Genomic DNA, 24,155 nt, shown 5'->3' on the forward strand with positions numbered 1-24,155 from the left:
GCTTTTAATCACCAAACTAATATTTATTAGAGTAGTATATGAAATATTCTCTAATTGAAGCTAAGATGTAGCTCAATGGGCTAATCAAACACATCACACAGAAGTCTCAGTGTGCTTCCAAGATATCATGCAGTCCTGGAGTACAGCTAGGAGTAATTCTTAGCAGAGTCAGCATGAACATCTGAGACTAACAGCTATAGTTCTAAAACAACAAAGAACAAAGTTTTTATATATTTTATTTAATTAATTAATAATTTTCTGGTTAATTATTTACTATTTTATATAATTTAAAGAAAGAATAAGTATTTTCTTTTTTTATGAATAAACATTTTAATTTTAAAAGTTTTCATAATGACATGATTTCACACTTTAATGAAGTTTCAGTAATTTAACCATGTGTGTAAAACCAGTATCTGATTGACAATACTGACATTACCAGTTTGACTACCGTATTTGCCGGTGTATAAGACGACTTTTGAAACAAAAAAAAAATTGTCAACCGAAAATCGGGGTCGTCTTATACACCGAGTACATCCTGAAAAATGTTTCAATATGCCGCTAAACGAAAATTGTCTGAATAGTGCCACAAAAAAAATTTTCCAACTCGATCCTGCACCAATCATTGCAAGGCTGCTCGGACCACCTCTCTTACTCAGCCAATCCAAGCAGGCTTTTTATGCATGCAAATTAAACAATGTTCTGGACCCAAATCTACACTGTCAAAAGCCTGCTCAGATTGGCCAGAGTCAGAGAGGAAGTCTATTACAGCAGAACCTTTGAACTTTTGCTTGTTGTGATTGGATCACTGTGGTGCATGAGCACAGGAACACATGCAGCACAGGAACGTTATGTCTGATACCGCAAATATATATCTAAACCTATGTTTTAACTGCAAAATTAGGGGGTCGTCTTATACGCCAGCAAATACAGTAAGTTAAACATTTCATTTTTCCTTAACCCTAAAATATGGAAAATTTCTTTATTTTTCTAGGGATGTATTTAGTATTAGGTGCCCCAGCTTCATTAAAGAGCTCACTTGTATTGTATAATGTATTGAAAATATTAGGGTCCTGGAGCAATAATAACACAGCAGGTAGGGTGTTTGCCTTGCACGTTGTGGACCCAGGTTTGATCTCCTGCATCCCATAAGGTCTCTAGAGCCTGCCAGGAGTAACCCCTGAGCACCACAGGTTGTGGGGCCCAGACAAGCAAAATATAGAGGGCTGGACCAAAATAGTATAGCAAGTAGGGTGTTTGTCTTGTACTCAGCCAACACAGGTTCAATCACTGGCACTCCATATGGTCCCTGAGCCTAGTAAGAGTGATCACTGAATGCAGAAGCTCTGAGCACCTCTAGTTTGGTGCAAAGCCTATATATCTTGTTGTTTGTTTGTTTTTTGGATTTGGGCCACGCTGGTGACACTCAGCGTTCAGAAATCGCTCCTGGCTTGGAGGATCGAACCAGGTCGCTCCTAGGTTAGCACATACAAGGCAAACGCCCTACCGCTTGCACCACCACTCCGGCCCCTCCTATATATCTTTTTGTTTGTTTGGTTGGTTTTTAGGCCACACCTGTTTGACGCTCAGGGGTTACTCCTGGCTATATGCTCAGAAATCGCTCCTGGCTTGGGGGGACCATATGGGATGCCGGAGGATCGAACCGCGGTCGGTCCTACGATAGCACTTGCAAGGCAGACACCTTACCTCTAGCGCCACCTCTCCGCCCCCTCCTATATATCTTTATACAGATTCATATGCACACATATATCATCTGTAGATTATATAAAAAACCACCAATCAAAACCACTCTTAAGAAAGAAGTACATTATGGGGCCAGACCAATAGCACAGCTGTAGGGTGTTTGCCATACATGCAGCCGATCCAGGACAAACAGTGGTTCAAATCCTGGCATCCCATATGGTTCCCCTAGCCAAGAGCGCTTTCTGAACACAGAGCCATAGCCAGGAGTAACTAATTCCTGAGCGTCACTGTGTGTGGCCCAAAAACCAAAAAATGAAAAAATGTACATAATTTAGGAAAAACTAATGCTATAATTTTTGTTTGGTTTGGAGCCTCACCAGGTGACGCTCAGGGGTTGCTCCTGGCTATGCACTCAGAAATGACTCCTGGCTTGGGGGACCATATGGGATGCTGAGGGTCTAACTGAGGTTCGTCCTGGGTCAGCCTTGTGCAAGGCAAATGACCTACTGCTGCGCTATCACTCCATCCCATATTTTTTTTGAACTTTATTTATTGGTTGGTTGATCGTTTTTTGGGGACCACACCCAGCAGCGCTCAGGAGTTACTCCTGGCTTTGCACCCAGAAATCACCACTGGCAGGCTGAGGGCCCATATGGAATGCCAGGAATTGAACCGGGCCCTTCCAGGTCAGCCACATGCAAGGCAAACACCCTACCGCTGTGTTGTCTCTCCAGCCCCTATAATTTGTTTTAAGTAGACATATATAAACTTTTGGAACATTGCTTCAAAAGCCAGTTCCTGGAAGTTATTATCTATGACTTATTTTCAAGACAACTCCAGTTTAGTATCTTCATTATTCTTGTTGAAGTATAAGATAGAGAAAATTGATGGAAAGACCTCATACCATTCAGTAACAAAGCATCAAGCTCAGTTTTTTACTTCTGAAGTTTCTTTTCCTTTTTTTGGCGGGGGGGGGGGGGGGCTAAAGAGGTAGAGAGCATACCCAGTGTACAAGGCTTATTCCTGTCTTTGTGCATAAGGCTGACATCACATATGGTGACCATATTTGGTGTAAGGGATCAAGCCAGGGTCAGCCACTTCAGGCAAGTGTCTTAACCCCATACTAAATCTTAAACACCTTTTAAGTATTGTTTTCTCAACTTTGGGACACTTTAACTTTTGCCCAACATAGATTCATCCTGGCTGAACATTAAATTTTAAAGTCCTAAGATTTTGGGGAGAAACGGCACTGGTTATATCTCATACCATCTTCTAGCATGAAGTTTTTGATGCCGAAGAAGTGCTGAACTGTGTCTAAAGGATTTCCCACATTTCACACAATCATAAGGTTTTTCTCCACTATGAATCCTGTAATGTTCACTAAGGTGCGCATGCTTGCGAAAAGTCTTTTCACACTCACTACATTTGTAAAGTTTCTCCCCGGTGTGAGTTCTTTCATGGTCAACTAGGGAAGAGTTCTGAGTGAAGGCTTTGCCACATTCAGTACAAGTGCAGGGCTTCTCTCCAGAGTGTATTCTCTGATGCTGTGCGAGACATGCACTTTGATTAAAGGTTTTCCCACATTCATTACACTTATAAGGTTTATCTCCAGAGTGACTTCACTGATGATGAGTTAGGCATATGCTTTGGCTGAAGGCCTTCCCCACATTCTGTGCATTTGTATGGCTTCTCTCCAGTATGAATTCGCAAGTGTTTAGTTAAGGATGGGTTCTGACAAAAAGCTTTGCCACATTCTTTGCACTTAAAAGGTTTCTCTCCTGTGTAAATTCTCAGGTTGCTGGACAAGGATGGCTTTTGTCTGGAAAGCTTTCTCACAAACATTACAGTGATAAGGTCTCTCTCCTGTATGATACCTCAGATGTTGAGTAAGATTTGACTGTTTACGAAAACCAGATCCACATTCACTGCATAGATAGGGTTTCTCCCCTGTGTGAATCCGATAGTGCTGGGTAAGAGATGATTTCTGAGTAAAGACTTTTCCACACTTACTGCACTTTGATAATGGTCTCTTCTGCATGCTGACTTCCTGATGTTTCCTTTGCAATGAAATCTCTCTGAACTCATGCTAAGTGAAGCATATTAAAGGGCTTGTTTCAAACAGGTTGAGCTGTAAAGAAAATTCTCACTCAAGTATATGATACTTATTGGGTACTTCCCCAAAGATTATCATTAGAGTAACACATCTTGTGGGTAAAAATTGCGTGGATTTATGCATGTGCTTTCTTCTCATCATTTCTGCAATATTTCTTCTGATATTTGTTCACTACACACCTCCAAACTCAATGATCAGGTTCTCTAAGTCTCCAAACCTTCAAGTAATTTGAATACTTGTTCTTACTCTTATACATATTCTTACCGTGCAATCCGGGAGTGGCCACCTGCTGGTAGGACTGGAGCTCCAGACCAGAGGGATACTCAAGGGTCTCGAATAAATATTTTCTTTTGATTATCTAGAAGTGATTTACCATCTGTATAGCAAAATTTGCACATAATCTCCACATCAGCTTACCTTGTAAGGTCTTTATAATCAATAATTACATAAACATATTTTGAATGAGTCAAGAATAAGCCTTGAGCATATCCAGATGTGTTTCTCCTTTCCCAAAAATTACAGATTTTAATAATGATATTTTCACATATAGATCTAAAAACTATATACATATCAATATCATCAGAAGTAATTAAAGGTGTAAATCAGAATGTCTTATTAAATTTCGGAACTCAAAATAATCACCACATATTTAATTCTTCTTTGTACCATAAAGATATGCTCAAATATGGACTTCTTTTTTTTTTTTTGTTTTTGAGTCACTCCCTGTTTTTTTTTTTTTGTTTTTGTTTTTTTTTTTTTTGAGTCACAAGTGTTACTCCTGGCTCTAAGCTCAGAAATTACTCCTGGCAGGCTCGAAGGACCATATGGGATGCCAGGATTCGAACCATCATCCATCTGCATGCCAGGCAAACACCCTACCTCCATACTCTCTCTCAGGCCTCAAAATATGGACTTCTAAATTTATCCTTATTGTCACAAATGTCAAGATTCATACATATTTGTGTGTGAACGTAGCAGAATATAAAATGAATGTATACATAAATGATATATTTTGTTTCTTTATCTTTGATGTGCACAGAAAGTTTTTTTGCTTTAATTATCAAAATCATGCAATATATCTAAAAGCAGATATATCTTTAACAATTGACTATATAAAAATACAGTCATTGCTCAAATAATTGTATGATTATTAGCAGACAAATTTATAAGATAGCTTTATAAAGTACAAGGATAAAAAGTAATATATACACCCTTTGCTTTGGTAAAGCTGGTTTTGGCTTTTTATTCTGCAGATAAGAACCATTTCCAGGTTGTTTCCAAGACTTCCGAGACTAGAAAAGGATGCCTGTCTTTTTCTTTCTTATCACATACTTTTTTAATTGTATTAAAGCACCATGCTACAAGGTTGTTCATGATATTTTTTCATAGATAATATAGTTATTATGACTGAGTTACAGTCATAAATTGTACACTAACCTTCACCAGTGCACATTTCCTTCCACCAATGTCCCCAGTTTCCCTTTCAACCTGCCTATACCTTCTCTCGTTCCTGTCTCTGGAGCATACAATTGTCTTCTTTCTCTTTCTCTCTTCCTTTGTTTTCCTTTTAGATACTTTGGTTTGCAGTACATGCAAATTTTGTACCACCAGTGTCACAAGTTTCCCTCCCAGTTACCCTCCCTGCCATTCTCTAAGGTAAGCATTTTACTTCTCTCTCATTATCAGGTACTTTTGTTTTCTCTAGAGTGTTTCTAAGGTGGTCCAGCATTCTCTATTCAAGACATCATTCATCATTCAGTCTTGTGATGCCTCCGTTCCTGGGAATCATCCACAAAGGAGGAGTGCAGCCTAGGGTTAGGCTGTCTTATTCAGTACGGAACTTGGAATTGGTGGCAGGACCCCCCCCCCTTTGTTAGATAATCTAGTTTTCTTACAACTTTATTTTTTTAGAGTTTTCTTTTACTTTATATTATGAACAGGGCTTCTTGCCAATTATTACTTGACTACATGCCTAGCCATCTGTTTCTTGATGTCAATTCTATTCCTATGGTTTGAAAGTTACTTTATTCAAGTACCACAATATTTTTATATTATAAATTTATAGTATGACTAAAGTTGAGAGAATAAAGATTCTAGTCTTCCCCCCCCCCCAGTAGTTCTGTGTCTATTTGGGTGATTCTATCATTGTATATAAACTTTAACACCATGTTGTCTATGTCTTTAAAAAACTTTATGGGGTAATTTTATAGAAACTATATTGACTGTGCATAATGCTATGGGTTGCATTGTCATTTTGAAAATGTCAATCCTTTCAATCATTATTTGAGATTATTATTCAATCATTATTTTGGGGTGTGTTTTCTTTTCTTGTGTCTTATTTCATTTGTAAGTAGTGAATAGATTTTATTATAAAGCATTTTTTCTACTTATGTTAAATACTTTTGACTGAGATCTTTCAGACCACTTCACACTGAATGTATGCACTCTTCAAATGTAGAAAATTCTATAAGATTTAAGATCTATCTACTGGTTCCTCATATAAAGCCCCTTCCAGTTTTTTCATGTACTCTGATCATTCTTATTTTATTCTTCTTGCATTGACTATATTCTCTGTTCCTTAATTGTGATTTCCTCCTGTTTTCTTTTCATTCTTTTTTTTTAGCTTTTTGGGGCACACCCAGTGAAGCTCAGGACTTACTCCTGGCTATGCACTCAGAAACCATTCCTGGCTTGGGGGACCATATGGGATGCTAGCTAAGGGATCGAACTGTGGTCCGTTTTAGGTTAGCACATGCAAAGCAAATGCCCTACTGCTTACACCACTGCTCTGGCACCCCAAACTCAACAAGGAAGGTCCTGCAGGGATTCAAACCCAGGATCTCCTGTTAACTAGACACGTGCTTTGACCAGCCAAGCCACAGGACTTCCTTTTCCTTCTTTTTTATTTTAACCTGTTGTTCAAGTCTGTATTTCACTGTTAAGTTTGATCCATTCCCTTAATCCCAAATTCTCTTTTGTATATGTATAATTTCTTTAAGCACAGGGTTGCAAGAATAATCATAGAGTGTAGTCATCAAATGTATACCAACCTTCACCAGTGTAACTTTCCTAATGTCCCCATTTCCCTATCCCCTAACCTCTGCTGTCTTCAGGACAGGCCTTCTATTTCTCTCATATCATTTTTATGGTAGTTGTTAGTGCAGTTATTTCTCTAACTGTGCTCACTGCTCTTTGTGGTAAGCTTCATAACATGGACTGGTCCTTCTGTCACACTTCTCTAATTGCCTTTAGTTATTATTAACATATTGTCTTACATTTGTCTTTTTGTTAGTTTTTTTGTGTTTTGGGTCGCACCTAGAAGTATTCAGGAGTTACTCCTGGCTCTGTGCTCAGAAATCACTCCTGATAGACTTGGGGGATGACATGGGATGCCAGATTTGAACCACTGTTGGTCTTAGATTGGCTGCTTGCAAGGTAAACACCCTACCATTGTGCTATTTCCTGCCCCTTTTATTTGTCTTAAATACTACAAATGAGTGAGATTATTTTATGCCCATCTCTCTCCCTTTGACTCTTTCACTCAGCATAATAGTCTCCATATTCATCCATGAATTTCATGGCAAATTTCATGACTTCATTTTTACTAACAGCAGCATAGCATTCTATTGTGCTTCTTTCACCACTTATCTCTTGTGTGTTGGGCACCTGGGTGAATAGTGCAGCAATGAACAATGTACTGCAGAGGGCATTTTTGTATTGTGGTTTTGTGTTCCTAGGTTATATCCCTAGGAGTGGTATTGATGGATTATATGGGAGCTCTATTTCCAGTTTTTTGAGGAATATTCATCTTGTTTATCAGAAAGGCTGGACTAGATGGCATTCCCAACAGAAGTGAATGAGAGTCCCTTTATCCCTATATCCACATTAGAACTAGTTGTTATTTTTCTTTTGATAGGTGCCATGATAGTCATGTGGAGCATTTTTTTCATGTATCTCTTCTGGCATCTGTATTTCTTCTTTGAGGAAATGTCTGTTCATTTCTTCTCCCTATTTTTGATGGGGTTAGATGTTTTTTCTTGATATATTCTGTCAGTACCTTGTATATTTTTATATTAGCCCCTTATCTGATATATATTGGGTGAATAGTTTCTCCCATTCTGTGGGTGGCCTTTGTATCCTAGTCAATGTTTCCTTTGAAGTGCAGAAGCTTCTTGGAATTCATTGATTTTATCTGAGCTGCTGTTACTCTGCTACCAAGACCTTCCATTGTGGGTTTTTTTCCCTCTTGTGTATTTTTTCCTCTTTCATTCTTCACTTGTGTTATTTTCATTATTTTTTTTTTATCATTTATGCCCTCATACTTTCTTGCCTCTATACCATTATTTCTTTGAACTCATTAAACATCCTCAACTTCATGTTGTCTAAAGTCTGTGAGATTATGAAGATGGTTAGAATGGATCTCCCTAATGAATTATTATTTTTACTAATAATTAGGCTTGGTAGACTTCTGTGCTGCTTTCCCTTGTGGCTGTTGTAAATGGGGAAAGTGAAATTTTGTAGTTCACCATCCCATACTCCGAGGGAACTCTCAGAGGGTTTCAGATCACTGTTGCTTTTTTCTTTTCCTGCTCGATCTATCCTTTGCCTTTAATTTAAGTTTCTGTGATTTCTTAGTACCATCACTGCCTTGTGAATGTTTCTTGTAGGGGAAGTAGAATGAAATCCTATTAGCATGATGTGCCTAGGGACAGCTTTGATCACCTCAGTTTCTATAGATTACTGTAGGAGTACATACTCTGTGAGGTGCCTAGTATGGGTAGATAGAAATATCCAAAGTGTTGCATTGGTGCAAGTCACCTGACAGAGGCAACTGGAATTCAGTGAGGAAAACAGCACCAATGATAGAGTTGAAAGACCTCTCATAAGATAAAAGTGCTCAGAAGTAGGGATCTAGCTACTCCAGATGGGAGCCAGCTCATGATAGACCAGGTCATGGGGTAGCAGCAACTATGAGAGGAAAGTGTCTAGGAAACACTTTTGAAGTATTAATAGAATCCAATTTTTATAGTTAAGCGACTTTAAAATAATAGTAGAAAATGTTATAACATTTTAGTTTGTATTTTCATTCAAATATGATGATTATTAAATTTTAAAGTTCTATAGTAATCCCCAAGATGTTATAATCTCAGGCTTAGTTTTCCTTTAAAAGTATACTGTAGAGCTTCAAAACCAAAATGCATTTCCTTAAATACAAATTATCTAGGAAAATAAATTTTAATAAAGGATTTACTCTTGAGTTTCAAATGATATAGAGAAGTAATAGAGCAAAATAAGCACTTACACTTGTATTCATCTGCAGTTTTAGTAGGAGGATTTTAATCTCTTGCAGAGTAAAGTAAATGTTCTGAAGTCTAGCTAATAGATTCATTAGAAAAACGATATCTAATCAGCTGTGGACACCTGCTTTATTAGTTATATTACATTTAGTGCATATTTCTCAGCTCATGATAAAAACTTTAGAAGTCCAAAATAGAATAAAACATTATATAAATTCACATTTAATTTTTATAGAAATTTTAAATATGGATCTCTCTATTAGATTTTATTTTATTAAAAGTTTACATAATTTCTTACTGTTAATATGCTTTACATTTACTATACGAAGTATTTGATAGTGTGGACTTAATTTATTACTGTAAAATATGAGAAATATAGTCCTAAAACTAAAGAATAAACAACTCATCTATATTATTCTATCCAGCTAGATTATCATTCAGATTTGAAGACACTATACAGAATTTCCTGGACAGCAATGGATTTTACTATGTAATATTTAGCCTTGCAATAAGTTTTTCAAGAATATTTAAAGAGCTTCTCTAAAAAACAGTAAATCTTCCCAACATGTGGTATTGAGTATAGCACTCACTAAAAGTACATATGATTATGATTGTCAGTTATTAAATTAAGAAAACTTAAGAAAACAAGTTGGATTTTATTTCTTTATTTTCTAGTTATTTTATTTGCTATTCCTTTAAGTTTTACTGAACCAAGTGATCTGAAATAAACTTGTTATAAGCCTGTCAGAGAGTATGCTGGGAAATGGAGGCAACCTGGGGATATTGGTGGGAGAATTAGTGTTGAAATATTATGTGCCTAAAGTAACTCTATTTCAAACAACTTAATCAAGATGTCTAAAAAACATTTTACTATATAATTTTTCTAGGTTTAATATTTTAATCTTACCATAAAGCCTTACTAATTTTAGAATGAGTCTTGATTTGAAAATGATTAAATGATAACATTTGCTATGCATGAAGAGGTAGAATATATACTATGAAACAATATACAGATATTATACATCAAAATTCTAATCTTGAGCCAATGCTCTATTGCAGCAAGTAGAAAGCACATGGGACAGGGGCCGGAGTGATAGCACAGCATTAGTGTTTTTGCCTTGCATGTAGAAGATCAGGAGCAGACTCGAGTTCAATCCTTGGCCTCCCATATGGTACCCCGAGCCTGCCAGGAGATATTTCTGAGCACAGAGCCAGAAGTAACTCCTGAACGCTCTGGGTGTGTCCCTCAAAAAAAAAAACAAAAACAAATAAAGAAAGTTCATGGGGTGAATAACTGTGTTTTATCTTCAGGTGTTTGATGAATTGAGCTAGTATCTCAAATTTTATTCTAAATTTTTCTACATAAGATTTGGATGATAATAGTTATTTAAAAACATGCAAATACCTGCTCTTTGGAAAACAAACGTTGTCTTCTATATATGCATGACCAAATTTAACAAACACTAAAAATATATAAAGAAAAGAAAAAGGAGGGGCTGGAGAGATAGAAGAGCAATAGGGAGTTTCTCTTGCACGCAGTTGATCCAAGGCAGACCTGGGTTTGGTCTCTGGTGTCCCACATGGCCCCCCTGAACCAGGAGCAATTTCTGAGTGCAGAGCGAGAAGTAACCCCTGAGCATCACAAAGTGTGGCCCAAAAACCAAAACCAAACTAAAACAAAACAAAACAAACACACATACACATACACACACATGCACACACAGAAAAGAAAAAGAAAAAAATGAAATAACAAAGGAACATATTTATGGAAAACAAGCAGTATTGAACAGTAATGAACAACCTCTAACATGTCAAGGCACTAAGATACTAAGATGGCAGTAGGCTTGGCATGAAGATAGCAATTGTTTTGAAACAAAAGAAATAAATCATAATAGCATATGTTATTATGACTATTGGAGATTGACACTCTCAATAGCAGTATCAATTTGTTGGTACTTTAAGGAGATGTTTGACATTATTTTTAATTAAATTAATTAATTTATTTTTGGTTATGATCCTACTCTGGTGGTGTTCAAGACTCCTGGCTCTGCATTCAGGAATCACTCCTGGATGGATCAGAAAATCACATAGGATTCCACAAATTGAACTAGGTCAGCCATATGCAAGGCAAACACCCTCCCATTCCTGTCATTGTATTTTAAGCTTTAGTAGGAGTTGAAACCATAATCCACATATGGGAAAATAATGTTGATGTCAAGGATATTACAAGACATATTAATGTCACCAAATCCCTCTATTTGTTAAAACTATTTTGCATTAGTCAAAACTTATATATATATGCAATAAAAAGGAGTAATAAAAACCCACTGTTACTTGCATTGATAATTTAATATTACCAATGGATATAGTGAACATCAAAAACACTTTTTCTTTTTTTAATTTTATTTAGACACTGTAATTTACAGTGTCTCCCTTAGCAAACTCAATGCTATCAAATAAATCTCAAGCTTTGTTATAGATATAGTTCACAAATAATAAAGATTCAAAGTTTTTTAAACTTATTTTATTTGCTTTTCAGGTACACCTAGCTGTGCTCAGGAATCTCTAGCCACGGTGCTCACATAACAGTCAACTACATAATATTTTCATAACAGATTATCACGACGTATTTATGTTCAAGTCATTATTACAAGATATTGGCTACTGTTATCAATAAATGGTAGTGTAAAAATATCCTTACAAATTAATTTTGCTCTTGAATGCTTCATTTTTGTGTTCTTTGGTTACATATTATAAAGTTGGAATCCCTAGGTCATATGGAAGATCATTTTTTAAAACATTTTAGATTTAGTTTTTTTCTTTTAAACTATTGCAAAAGTAGCTTACTGAGCATAGTGTTAACTCATGGTTTTGATGTATAAAGTAAAGAATACTTCATCTTACTGGAGCCAAAGTGACCAAAGCCCACTTCTTCAAATAGACTATAGCTTGTCCTTCAGAGTGGCTGAGACAGACAACAAACAGCCCACCTTCAGAGAATGAAAATTTTCTTTCACCAAGGTTTTAACTGCAGTGGTTAATTTCACACTTTTTTTATTAATAATTTTTATTTTGACCAGAGTGGATTGCAAATAATTCACAGTAGTATTTTAGGTAGATAGTGACATTCAATCAGGGACATTTTCTCTACCAATGTTGTCCTCCCTCCACCCCTGTTCCCAGCATGCATCTCATATCGCCTCTCCTTTGCCCCCCCCCCACCCCCAGCTGCTAGTATATGTGGTCCCTTCTGTGTCTAGCTTGTTGTAGATTGGGAATTGATTCTTTTGTCTTTGGCTTTGGGTTTGGTGTTAAAGTTCGATCATTTTTATTACTACTGAATGAACATACAACTGCTTGGTCTTGGTACCCTCCATTATTTCCCCCTCAATTTGTGAGGCAGAACAAGAAGGTTCAAGTTATGTGGTTCTATGTGAAGGTAAGAAAAAGAAAAAGAAAAAAAGGGGGGTGGGATTCAAACAAGCAAAAAACTGGAGGAGTCCTTCTAGAGACTATAAAAATCAGTTTAAGATAAGAAAGGGAAAAAGGAAGGAAAACATAAAAAAATAATACAAAAAATCAAACCCATAAAAAACCAAAACAAAAGCAAAACAAAAACAAACAAAAAAACCTGAAAAGCACCACAGCAGAAGAGGCAACAACCAATCACTCTTTGATGTATGTGGTTCTAATGGGTGTGAGGAGATATTTCACTGCTGTTTTGATTTGAGTTATAATGATAGTATCTGATAAAAGGCACTTTCTCATACAACTACTGGCAATCTACATGCATTCTTTAATAGTATTCTTTCAGCTATTCTTTACATTTTTGATATCTTCATTTTATTGTTCTTGTAGTTCAGTTGTTATTTATCCAATGTGTGTTGAAAGAACATTTTCTACTGTTAGTTATCTCTTTATCCTCATCAACATTTGTTTATTTCTCTTTTCTTTTCTGTATTAATTTTGGTACGATATATAGTGGTGTGCAAGGCTTACTCCTGACGTAGGGTTCACTCTTGGGAGGGCTTTGGGATCATGCAATGCCAGCAATCAAACCCATGTCAGTCATATATGTAAGACAAGCAGCCTGCCAACTATATATTTGCTCTGATCCCTAAAATTTATTATTTTAAATATTTGGATGCATCATAATTTACAACATTCACACAATGTTCCAACATGACTCTCCACCAGAATTCAGTTCTCTACATCCTCCAACCCACCCCAACACTTAGCAAATTCAGTTTTGTGGACCAATTCTTAGGTTTTTGTAATATCTGCCAATTCATTATCATTTATTTCTCACAGGCGAGAGAGATTATGTAAATACATTTTTAAGAATATCATTTTATATAGTTACTATGAAATTTCAATTGTATTTATCATTAAGTATTAGGTAGACAAAGTTCAACAGTAGTTCCTTCACCCGTATCCAATTTTATCCGCCCATGGCTCACTACATCCCCATTTACTTCAATACTGTTTCTCCAAAAGGCACTTTATTAAAAATATATTTTTTGTACTGTGGCCAGGAGGAGGAAATAATGCTGTAATGTAAGGAAATTTTACATATAAAAGCATCTCCTACAGATTGGCTTTACTCAGCATGATTTTCTTCAGATTCATCCACATATTAAAAAATTTAATATTTTCTTATAACTGAATATCCCATTATGTATGTGTATTATTTTTTATATAACAAGGCATCTGTTCTTGGATATTCTAGTTGCTTTCAGATTTTAACTAATGTGACTAGCACTACAATGAGTACAGGAAAATAGATGTCTTTTCAGAACAGATGTTTTGATCCCTGGGGGTAAGAAAACAGGACAGGTAATTGATAGATTATATAGAAGTGTTCTCTTTATATTTCCTTCAATCTAATTTTTGTATTCAAGTCTTATATTAAGAGTTTTTATTTATTTTACATTGCCTTTTTAAAAAAATTTACATGTGAATACCAGTGTTGCTTGCATCATTTAAGATATTTAATTCCACTTGATGCCCTTTGTTCCTTTGTTGAAAATGAGCTATACACATACCTCTGACTCTGTCTATGAACTCTCAACACCATTAGTCAGATAATCTTTCTATCTTCCATTGCCAATCTTATTGCTTTATAATTCAGCAGTATAATATAGTTTATATTTAATTTTATATAGCTTTATAATATAATTTAATGTCTAGAAAACAGAAATATCTCATCTACTTTTCCCCATAAGATTTCAGTGGCTGTTCAGAGGTTTTTATTATTTCTTATTGATTTCAATAACATTTGATCTGTGTCTCTAAAAATAAATAGAATTATTTTCCTACATAGGGAGTTTCCTCAGTAAAGACTTTATTGAATCTGTATTGTGCTTTGTTTAGGATGGTTAGGATTATTATTTTGATTATAATAGTATTTTCAATTCATTATAAAGGCATATATTTTCAATTTTTTTGTCTTATGTTTTCTAGCTGTTTGTATTTTTATTTACATAAGTTTTTCATCTTCTTATTTATATGAGTCTTTCACCTCTAGTTTCCAAACATTTGCTTTAAGTTTTTGTTTCTTTTGCACAAATGTGAATAAGGATGTTTTATTTTGTTCACTTATCTTTTGTTTTGTTGTTTGTATATAGAAAATGTCATGGATTGCTGCATATTATTTTGTACACTGCTACTTCACTGTACAAGTTTATTGCTTCTAGGATTTGTTTGTACAGTCTTTGTGGTTTTCTAATATTGTCTTTTGTCTCCTGCAAAGATTTTGAAATACGGTTCCCCTTAGTATATTTTTATGTAATTTATATGACATAAAAGTACAAAATTATAATGAATGTTAGTAGGGACAGTGGGTAAGTCTATTGTGACCTATCTTACAATGACATCTTCTAGTTTTTAACCATTGACAATTATTATTAGTTGTGGGATTTTGCTGACTTTAACTGTATGGAAGAAAGTTTCTCTTAACCTCATTTTATTAAGAATTTTTAAGTGCAATAAGGCAAAAGAACCTTAGAGTTGTTTATAGAACTGAACTTACCAGAACGAAAATACTGGTGGAGATAGTGTTGGAACATTGCAAGCATAAAATGATCTCATTAACAAAATTATAAATCAGAATGCCCAAAATAGAATGGAAGAATTGCTGTTATATCCCCTCAAAAGCTTTCTCTGTTTTTATATTAAGATCATTTTATTTATATTTATATATCTGCTTTTATTTTATATTTATTACATATAAATATATTCATATTTATTATACTTATTTTATATTTATATAAATTATATAATGTATTTATTTTATATTTATATAAATATATTGTTGGCTCATTTGGATATATTAAGCACTTCTTTTTTTGTTTTATTTTGTTTTTCGGGCCACACCCATTTGATGCTCAGGGCTTACTCCTGGCTAAGCACTCAGAAATTGTCCCTGGCTTGGGGGAACCATATGGGATGCCGGGGGGATCGAACCACAGTCCTTCCTTGGCTAACACTTGCAAGGCAGACACCTTACCTCTAGCACCACCTCACCGGCCCCTATTGAGCACTCTTATACATCTGAAATAAATTACTCTTGCCATTATATATATATATTTTTTTTTATTTAATTTAGTGGTAATCTATTAAAGATATTTGTATTTATTTTCATCTAGCATATAAATTAAGACATTTTTTATGTAATGTCTTCTTTGTGTCAGGGTATTTGCCTCTTTAAAAAAATAGTATACCGTTGTCTTTCTAGAGGATACTAAGAAATACTTAAATTTTTTGAAAAGTTTGAAAAAATTTTATAATAAAATCAACTGGGTTTGAATATATTTTTAGAGATACACTTTATTACTGTTTCAGTCTATGTGATAGTAATTGGCTTGGTAAGGTTCCCTTTCTTTATGAAGTGTTGTAAAATTACAAGGGCTTAAAATTTATCATTTTCTAAATGACAAAGAAATTTTAGTAATATCTAATGACTTTTTAATTTTTTGGTTTGTTGTAAAACCTCCTTTTCCAATTCTAAATCACATTTTTAGAAGTTTTGTATATATTTTTTGTGAATAATCTAATAACCTATAGATTCTGTGTATGTAAAAATAACTATTGTTTACACTGATATTTTAATTTTATTTTTTGTTTCTAATTATTTGATTTCCATTACATTGACTTTTATTTTTTCTTTTATTCTTCTTTATTTTGCTTCAGCTTATTTTTGTTGATTCTTCTCTAGTAGCTTAAGATGTTATGTTAGGTTATTTTTGGCCTTTTCTTGCTTCTTGTTTAAACTTCCCATTTCAATGAACTTCCATCTTACCACAGTTTAGTTGTATTATTTTTGGTTTTGTAACTAATGTTTTTATTTTCATTTGTTTCCAACAAATAATAGATGCAAAAACTTATTCAAAAAAACTCAATACCCAATTATAATCAACAAATCAGCAATTATACTCAACAAATTAGTATTCAAACAGAATGTGGGCAATAAGAACTTTCCCCTAAATAGGATAAACAAACAAGCAGCTAATATTAATAGGGGAAACTAAACATCTTTCTTCTAAGATGTAGCATAAAACAGATCCTATATTCAACAAGTATCCATTATAATGTTTTAAAAGGGGATGAAAATACACTTCATATAAACTTTATTATGTTTTGTTATTAAGGAATATTCTCTATATCTAATAATCCTAATGAGAAATAGATTAATAACCTATGTATATACTGAAATAGTGATGAATTCAAAATAAAATATACAAAACAACCACTTTTGGAGTAAATTACTGCTTTATTATAAACTGAGTTTAAAAATATATTGTATAGGAGCTTTGTAAATTGTGAGCAACATAATATCAAACAAAAACTGTGCATACAAAGTATTACTGAAAGGAAATTGAGTGAATAAGAGAATAAAAGTCATTTCAATCGTGAAAAGTAGATGCCTAAAACTGTTAATATTAAAAATAATAAGTCTATTAATATGTTATTAAATTGCTTTACATTTGACAGCATGATTTTATAAACAGTAGGAGAATTGACATATATTGCTCTTTAACTTTAATTTTTCTTATAACTATAGCAGTATAAAATGGCATATAAATTAGTTGGCACTTCTTAGGTCAATTGAGAAGCTTTTATGAAACATTTAAGGGTAATTTTTATAACTGCAAAGTGTATTCAGATTAACAAGAGAATTTAACATATTTTTATAACCTTATATTTTATTGAATTGTGCTAGTAAACTTGTAATTTGCTATAAAGGACTGAAGCTAAAATGTGAGATGCTCCATTAACAGGATTTTATTATGATTTTATTAATATCATTAATAAGATATTTTATAATTTTAATGGTATTTATGTGTTTAATTTTAAACTTCATGGGTAACTAATCCTTAACAAATGCTTAGGCTTTCCTGTAAAATATGCTATTTAAAGCAGGGAGTTATACAATTTTCAATGAAAATATTTAGACAGTGAATGAGATGCAAGGGCCTAGGTACTGTGGTTGAAGTAAGTATAGCCAAAGCTCATGACAACAGTTTTCTTAATAGCTGCATAGTATTTCATTGCATAGATGTATCATTTTCTTTATCCATTTATCTGTTCTCAGGAACTTGGGTTGTTTGCAGATTTGGCAAATTGAAAAATTTAAATGGCTTTACATTTTTTTCTTTCTTTTTTATTTTATTGGTGCAATATTCCCATTGTTATCAAGATATATAATTGGTTCTTAGCTGATCTTCCAAGTGTTAGGCTATTCCTTTTAAACAGCAAGCTCCAAATTAAAACTGGTGTTTATTAGCAATATTACCACAAGAAAGAGAAGGGAGCGGTTATTTGTTAGGAGGAGTATTGGTATAATTGTAGAAAAAAGTAGATACTCTGATAAAAGATGTAATGTTTGAATGTGTTATGCATGAAACCATATCACTAACCAGATTGTAAACCAAAGCATCTAAATACATAAACAACTAAGAAAAAAATTTTTCAGTTATTCACTATGATACAAATAGAGTCTAAAACTGGAGAAGTCACCACTTTCTAATCCATCTTTCATCATATTATAAAGCAGTGCTGATGTGTATCCTGAATATAAAAATACTATAAAGTTATGAAAATCAGTGAAAATGGGAGATAAAATAAAATATCTACACAACAATATCCTCAATATTTTTATTTTTAACAATATACATTAAAATACTATTTTATAAGTTCTATTATCATCTAATAAATTCTAGTTAATTATTATGCTAAAATACATTATTTTATATCATAATTTATCAGCATTTTATGAATATAAATATACATTTTATTGATAAATATAAATGACCACAGATAATAAAAATTTGAAATAAGTGTAGTAGATTAAGGCTTGCAAATTATTTTCTAATTAGTATTGTCTATGTATTTTCCATAGAGAATACATTTTAAGAGTGCTGTATCTCTTCAATCTTACTATACTAGCACAGAGTAATTATATTTTTCATCAAATTTAACTAAGGCTGAAGAACATTAGAATTTAAAGCAACAAATTGATATGAAAAGATTGCCTCTATTAAATAGATGGTCTTACTAAAGCAATTTGTTGATGAGACTAGGTTGCCTTTTATTACTTACCTTTAAGAAAATGTAGGGATAAACTACAGTAATGTCACATTGGTTAGACAACAAAATATTTATATAGTAGGTTTAGATTTTGGAAGATGTGAAAAGTAATGCAAATTTATATTATTAGCATAAGAAAATAGCACATGGAGCTGGAGCAATAGCACATTGGCCCAGGTTCCATCTTGGGCATCTTATATGGTACCCTGTCCTGCGAGAGTCATTTCTGAGTGCAAAGCCAGGAGTAATCCCTGAATACTGTCTGGTGTTGTCCAATGCCTCCCTCCTCCCCAAAAAAGAAAATAGCAAAAGATCTGAGAGCTCAATGACATAACTAATATATATTTGTTTGGGTAAATGCATAATAGACACCTTAAAATTGTCTCTAGAGATTTAGTAATAGTATCATTAATATGGAATTACAAAGATAATGGTAAAAATTACTCTTAAGTGATTTGACTTAAATAATTTTGTGATTATTCAAACATTTTTAATATTCTCAAAGAATTTAAGAATAATAAAAATGATATGTATGTATATAAATGAGCTGTTTCATAAACTACACATTCTTTTAAATAATTTTCCTATTACAATAAAAGTACCGCCTAAAATTAAATTAATGCCTATTTTTCATTTAACTACAATTTTGGTGGTTATAAATTGAATGTTTGTATATATTATGTAATGTCTACTTCTTTTCTTTTTTTTTTTTTTTTTGGTTTTTGGGCCACACCTGGTGGTGTTTCTCCTGGCTGTCTGCTCAGAAATAGCTCCTGGCAGGCACGGGGGACCATATGGGACACCGGGATTCGAACCAACCACCTTTGGTCCTGGATCGGCTGCTTGCAAGGCAAACGCCGCTGTGCTATCTCTCGGGGCCCGTAATGTCTACTTCTAAAGTATCACCTTTAGTCATATGCTAATTACTTCTTTCCTATCAGCAATATCTATACAAAAGAAATCGACTTTTTATTTCTAATTAGGCTTACCTCACTGTATAAGTGACAAAAATTCAAACCCTGCATTCTTTATATTCCAAATTCCTCTGAAATTTGATAGGTATCAAGAATAAAAAATAACGATAGCTGGTTTTGTGCTTATTTCAAATTCACTTTAGTCAAGTTTTTGTTAATGTCATACTTTATCATTAACCATTGGATGCTTATTATTACCAACCAATGAACATAGCTTTTAGTTTGTTTATAATGAAAATAATTGTATGAATATATATCATGGATGTTCAAAATGCATTTATATTTTGAAATTAATATAAAAAATCTAAGATGCTATCATAGTAAATATTTCAATATACTTAAGTAATTTACCGTACTCGAATAAAAGTGAGGTTTTTCACTGTGAGGCTCCATACAAAATAATACAAACATATATGACTTAAATATTTTATCCAGAAATTTTGGAACACAATAGTAATATGATACTATGTCATCTTATGATATAATTGATGATATTACTACATGAAAATAAAATGTTATCACTTACAAATTGACAACATTTTGAATTTTTTTCTTTGAATTTTTTCACTAGGTTGGGGCCTAAGCGGTGGTGCTAGAGGTAAGGCATCTGCCTTGCAAGCACTAGCCTAGGACAAACAGCGGTTTGATCCCCTGTTGTCCCATATGCCCACCCCCAAGCGAGGAGCGATTTCTGAGCGCATAGCCAGGAGAAACCCCTGAAAGTCAACAGGTGTGACCCCAAAACAAAAACAAAATAAACAAAAATGAATTTTTTCTGTTTATTCATTCTAAATTTTAATGCATAAATTAATTTTCTCTTTTTTTTTTTTTTTTTTTTTTGGTTTTTGGGTCACACCCAGCAGCGCTCAGGGGTTATTCCTGGCTCTATGCTCAGAAATTGCTCCTGGTAGGCTCAGGGGACCATATGGATTGCTGGGATTTGAATCACTGTCCTTCTGCATGAAAGGCAAACACCTTACCTCTATGCTATCTCTTCGGCCCCACTCACTCATTTTTATTAAGATACTGGATTCATAATCCTGCTACACTATACTTTCAGGTACACATCATACCAATACTAAAATCTCCACCAGAGAGTATTGTAAATTTGTGTTTTTTGAAAATGAAAAGTGGAAAGACCATCATTAATATGAGTTTTCCAGGATATGCCTTTACCATAACTGTATTGGCATCTGAAAATAACTATATTCTATTCAACTTCAGACAAATTAAGTGCAATTTAGAGAGATAATATTAAGCATTTTATTTTTCAAAAGTACTATGGTGATTTAAATGAGTGTGCAGGTATTAGACCACATAGTCCAGATCACTGTGTTATACTACTGTGGCAGTCCCTCTGAGCTCTGGATTAATTTCTAACATAAATGCTCTCTGGGCCAGAGAGGAGTTTGCCTTGCAAGCAGCCAATCCAGGATGGATGGTGGTTCGAATCCGGGCATCCCATATGGTCCCCCGAGCCTGCCAGGAGCGATTTCTGAGCACAGAGCTAGGAGTAATCCCTGAGCACTGTTGAGTGTGACCCCTCCCTCCAAAAAACAAACAAAACAAAAGATCTCTCATTTAAAATAGATATAATATTTTTGTGTTTATTTTGGAATAAGAACTAAAATAACCATTGTAGTTCATTTCCTAGATGCCATAAAATATCTTTGGTTCCTAGAAAATTGAACAGTATGTACAAACCCATTATTTATTAAAAATTTACATGCAGAAAAAGAATGTATAAAGGGAAATAAAATAGGGCATTTATATTTATTACTCTTTCTACTACCAACATAGGTTATCACACAAGTACTTATATTACTTCTCTGAATAGTAATAAAATTGGCTTCGATTTATTCTAAATTACAATCAAATCTATAGAGGCATTTTATGTTATTAAAACCCTACTTGTTTTCAAATTTAAAATTAACTCAGTAATTTTTTCCAAACCTATGTGGGTAACCAAGATACATTTATTTTACTATAGAGAGAAGTTTATATAATAAAAACTAACTGAATTTGAATTTTCTGTATAGATACATCTTTTAAAAGAACTGTTTTCACAGTACCATAACTTAAAATTTTAATCTTTGAAAGTTAAACTGATGAACTCAGATCTGACTCCTAGATTACCAAAGAGAAAGGAGGGGAACAGGCTGAAGTGTACAAAATCTGCTTCACTCCTCTTCCCTACTCTCCACTCCTCCCCTCCCATCTTCTGCTCTATTCTCCACTCCTCACTTTCCCCTCCTATTTCTCCCTCTTCTCTCTGTTTTATTTATTTGTTTGTTTGTTTGTTTGTTTCTTGAGTCAAACTCAGAAGTACTCAGGGTTTACTCCTGGCTCTGTGTTCAGAGATCACTCATTCTTATTTGGCAAAAGAGACCTTAGGAATCCTGGGATTGAATCTGAATTTGCTGGGCATCCATGATTACAATGTTAAAAACTGATAATTATTTTAATCATTATTTTTATTTTATAATTCTTTAATTGGACCACCATAAAATACAGTTACAAAGTTGTTTATGATTGATTTTAGCACTAAAATATACAATATGCTTCACCAGTTCACATTTCCTGCCATCAATGTCTCCAGTTGCCCTCTAGCCTGCCTTTTCTGATGATCTTTATGAGAAATATCGTGTCTCCTTTGTTTCCTTTTAGACAATGTGGCATTCAACATTTTTACTGAAAAGATATCATACATATCACTTTACCTCCTTTCAGCATGCAGTTCTTGTTAAAGTGATAATTTTCAACTGTTTATGTCATAGTGGACTTTTATCTGCATAACTGAATACCCAACTATTTGTGGCAAGCTTCCTACCACTTAACATCCTCTGGCCATCTCTAATGCCTTAGGGTATTATTTACCATGTTGTATATTTAAAAATGTATATCACAATTGAGGGCAATCATTCTACGCCTATCCCTCTCCCTCTGACTTCCTCTGATTCAACATATTACTCTCCATATCCATCCATGTATAAGCAAATTTCAGGACTTAATTTTCCCTAACAGCTGCATAGTATTACATTGTTTAGATAGAGGTACTAAAGTTTCTTTATCACTCATCTATTTTGAGACACTTGTGTTGTTTCCAAACTCTGGATATTGTGAATGGTGTTGAAATGAACATATTAATTTTATATTTGTTCAATTTGTGTAAACACAAATTATATTTTTGTTCCTAGTGGTATATTCCTAGGATTGGTACTGCTGAGTCAGATGGAAGCTCAATATCTAGTTTTTTGAGGAATGTCTCTATTAATTTTCAAAATAGCGTAACCAGTCTGGAACTCCAATAGCAGTGAATGAGAGTCCTTTCTTCCTGCATCCACTCTAGAAATGGTTATTGTTCTTGGCAATGTGTGCAAGTCTCTGTGGTGTGAGATTATACTTTATTGTTGTTTTGATTTGCAATTCCCTGATGAGTAGTGATATGAAGCATTCTTTTCATCTGTATTTTGGCCATCTGTATGTCTTCTTTGAGGAAATTTGTTCATTTTTCCCCTTAATTTTTTGATGGAATTGAAACTTTTTTCAGTGCCTTATATATCTTAGATTTTAACCTGTTATTTAATGAGTTCTGGGTGAATAGTTTCTCCATATCTCTTAGACAGTGTATCTGGGTATCACTTTTCTTTAAAATCTTAGTTTTATGCAGAATTATCTTAGTTTATTGTAGTCCCATTTGTTTATCTTGTTTCATGAAGATGCCTTTAGCATCAATATAATGGCGAATTCTATCTACATTTTTTATCTATGTACGATATGATTTCAGGTATAATATCAAGTTCTTTGATCGAGTTTTGTTTGACCTTTATATGCAGCTTTAAAAAATAGGTCCAACATAATAATATACAACGAAAACTGTAAAAACTATACCAAAAAGCTTCTGGAAACAACAGAGTCATATGGCAATGTGGCAATGTGGCAGGCTACAAAATTAACACACAAGAATCAATGGCCTTTTTATACACCAATAATGTTAGGGAAGAAGTGTACATTAATAAAACAGCCCCATTCACATTAGTACCACACAAACTGATATATCTTGGAGTCAATTTGAATAAGACGTAAAGGACATATACAAAGAAAACTATAAAACCCTGCTCCAAAAAATAGAGAGGACATCAGAAATGAAACACATTTGGCAGAATTAACTTCATTAAAATGGCAATACTCCCCCAAGCATTGTACAGGTTTAATGCAATCCCAGTCTAAAGATACCCATGACATTCTTCAAAGAAGTGGATCAAAGACTTCTGAAATTCATTTGGAACAATAAACATGCTCGAATAGCTAAAGCAATCCTTGGGAAAAGGAATATGGGAGGCATTACTTTCCCCAACTTTAAACTGTATAACAAAGCAAAAGTTATCAAAATAGCATGGTATTGGAATAAAGACAGACCCTCAGATCAGTGAAATAGGCTTGTAAACTCAGAGAACACTCCCGAGACATAAAATCACCTAA

Source organism: Suncus etruscus, chromosome 6 (genome assembly GCF_024139225.1).
Source record: "Suncus etruscus isolate mSunEtr1 chromosome 6, mSunEtr1.pri.cur, whole genome shotgun sequence".
NCBI lineage: Eukaryota > Metazoa > Chordata > Mammalia > Eulipotyphla > Soricidae > Suncus > Suncus etruscus.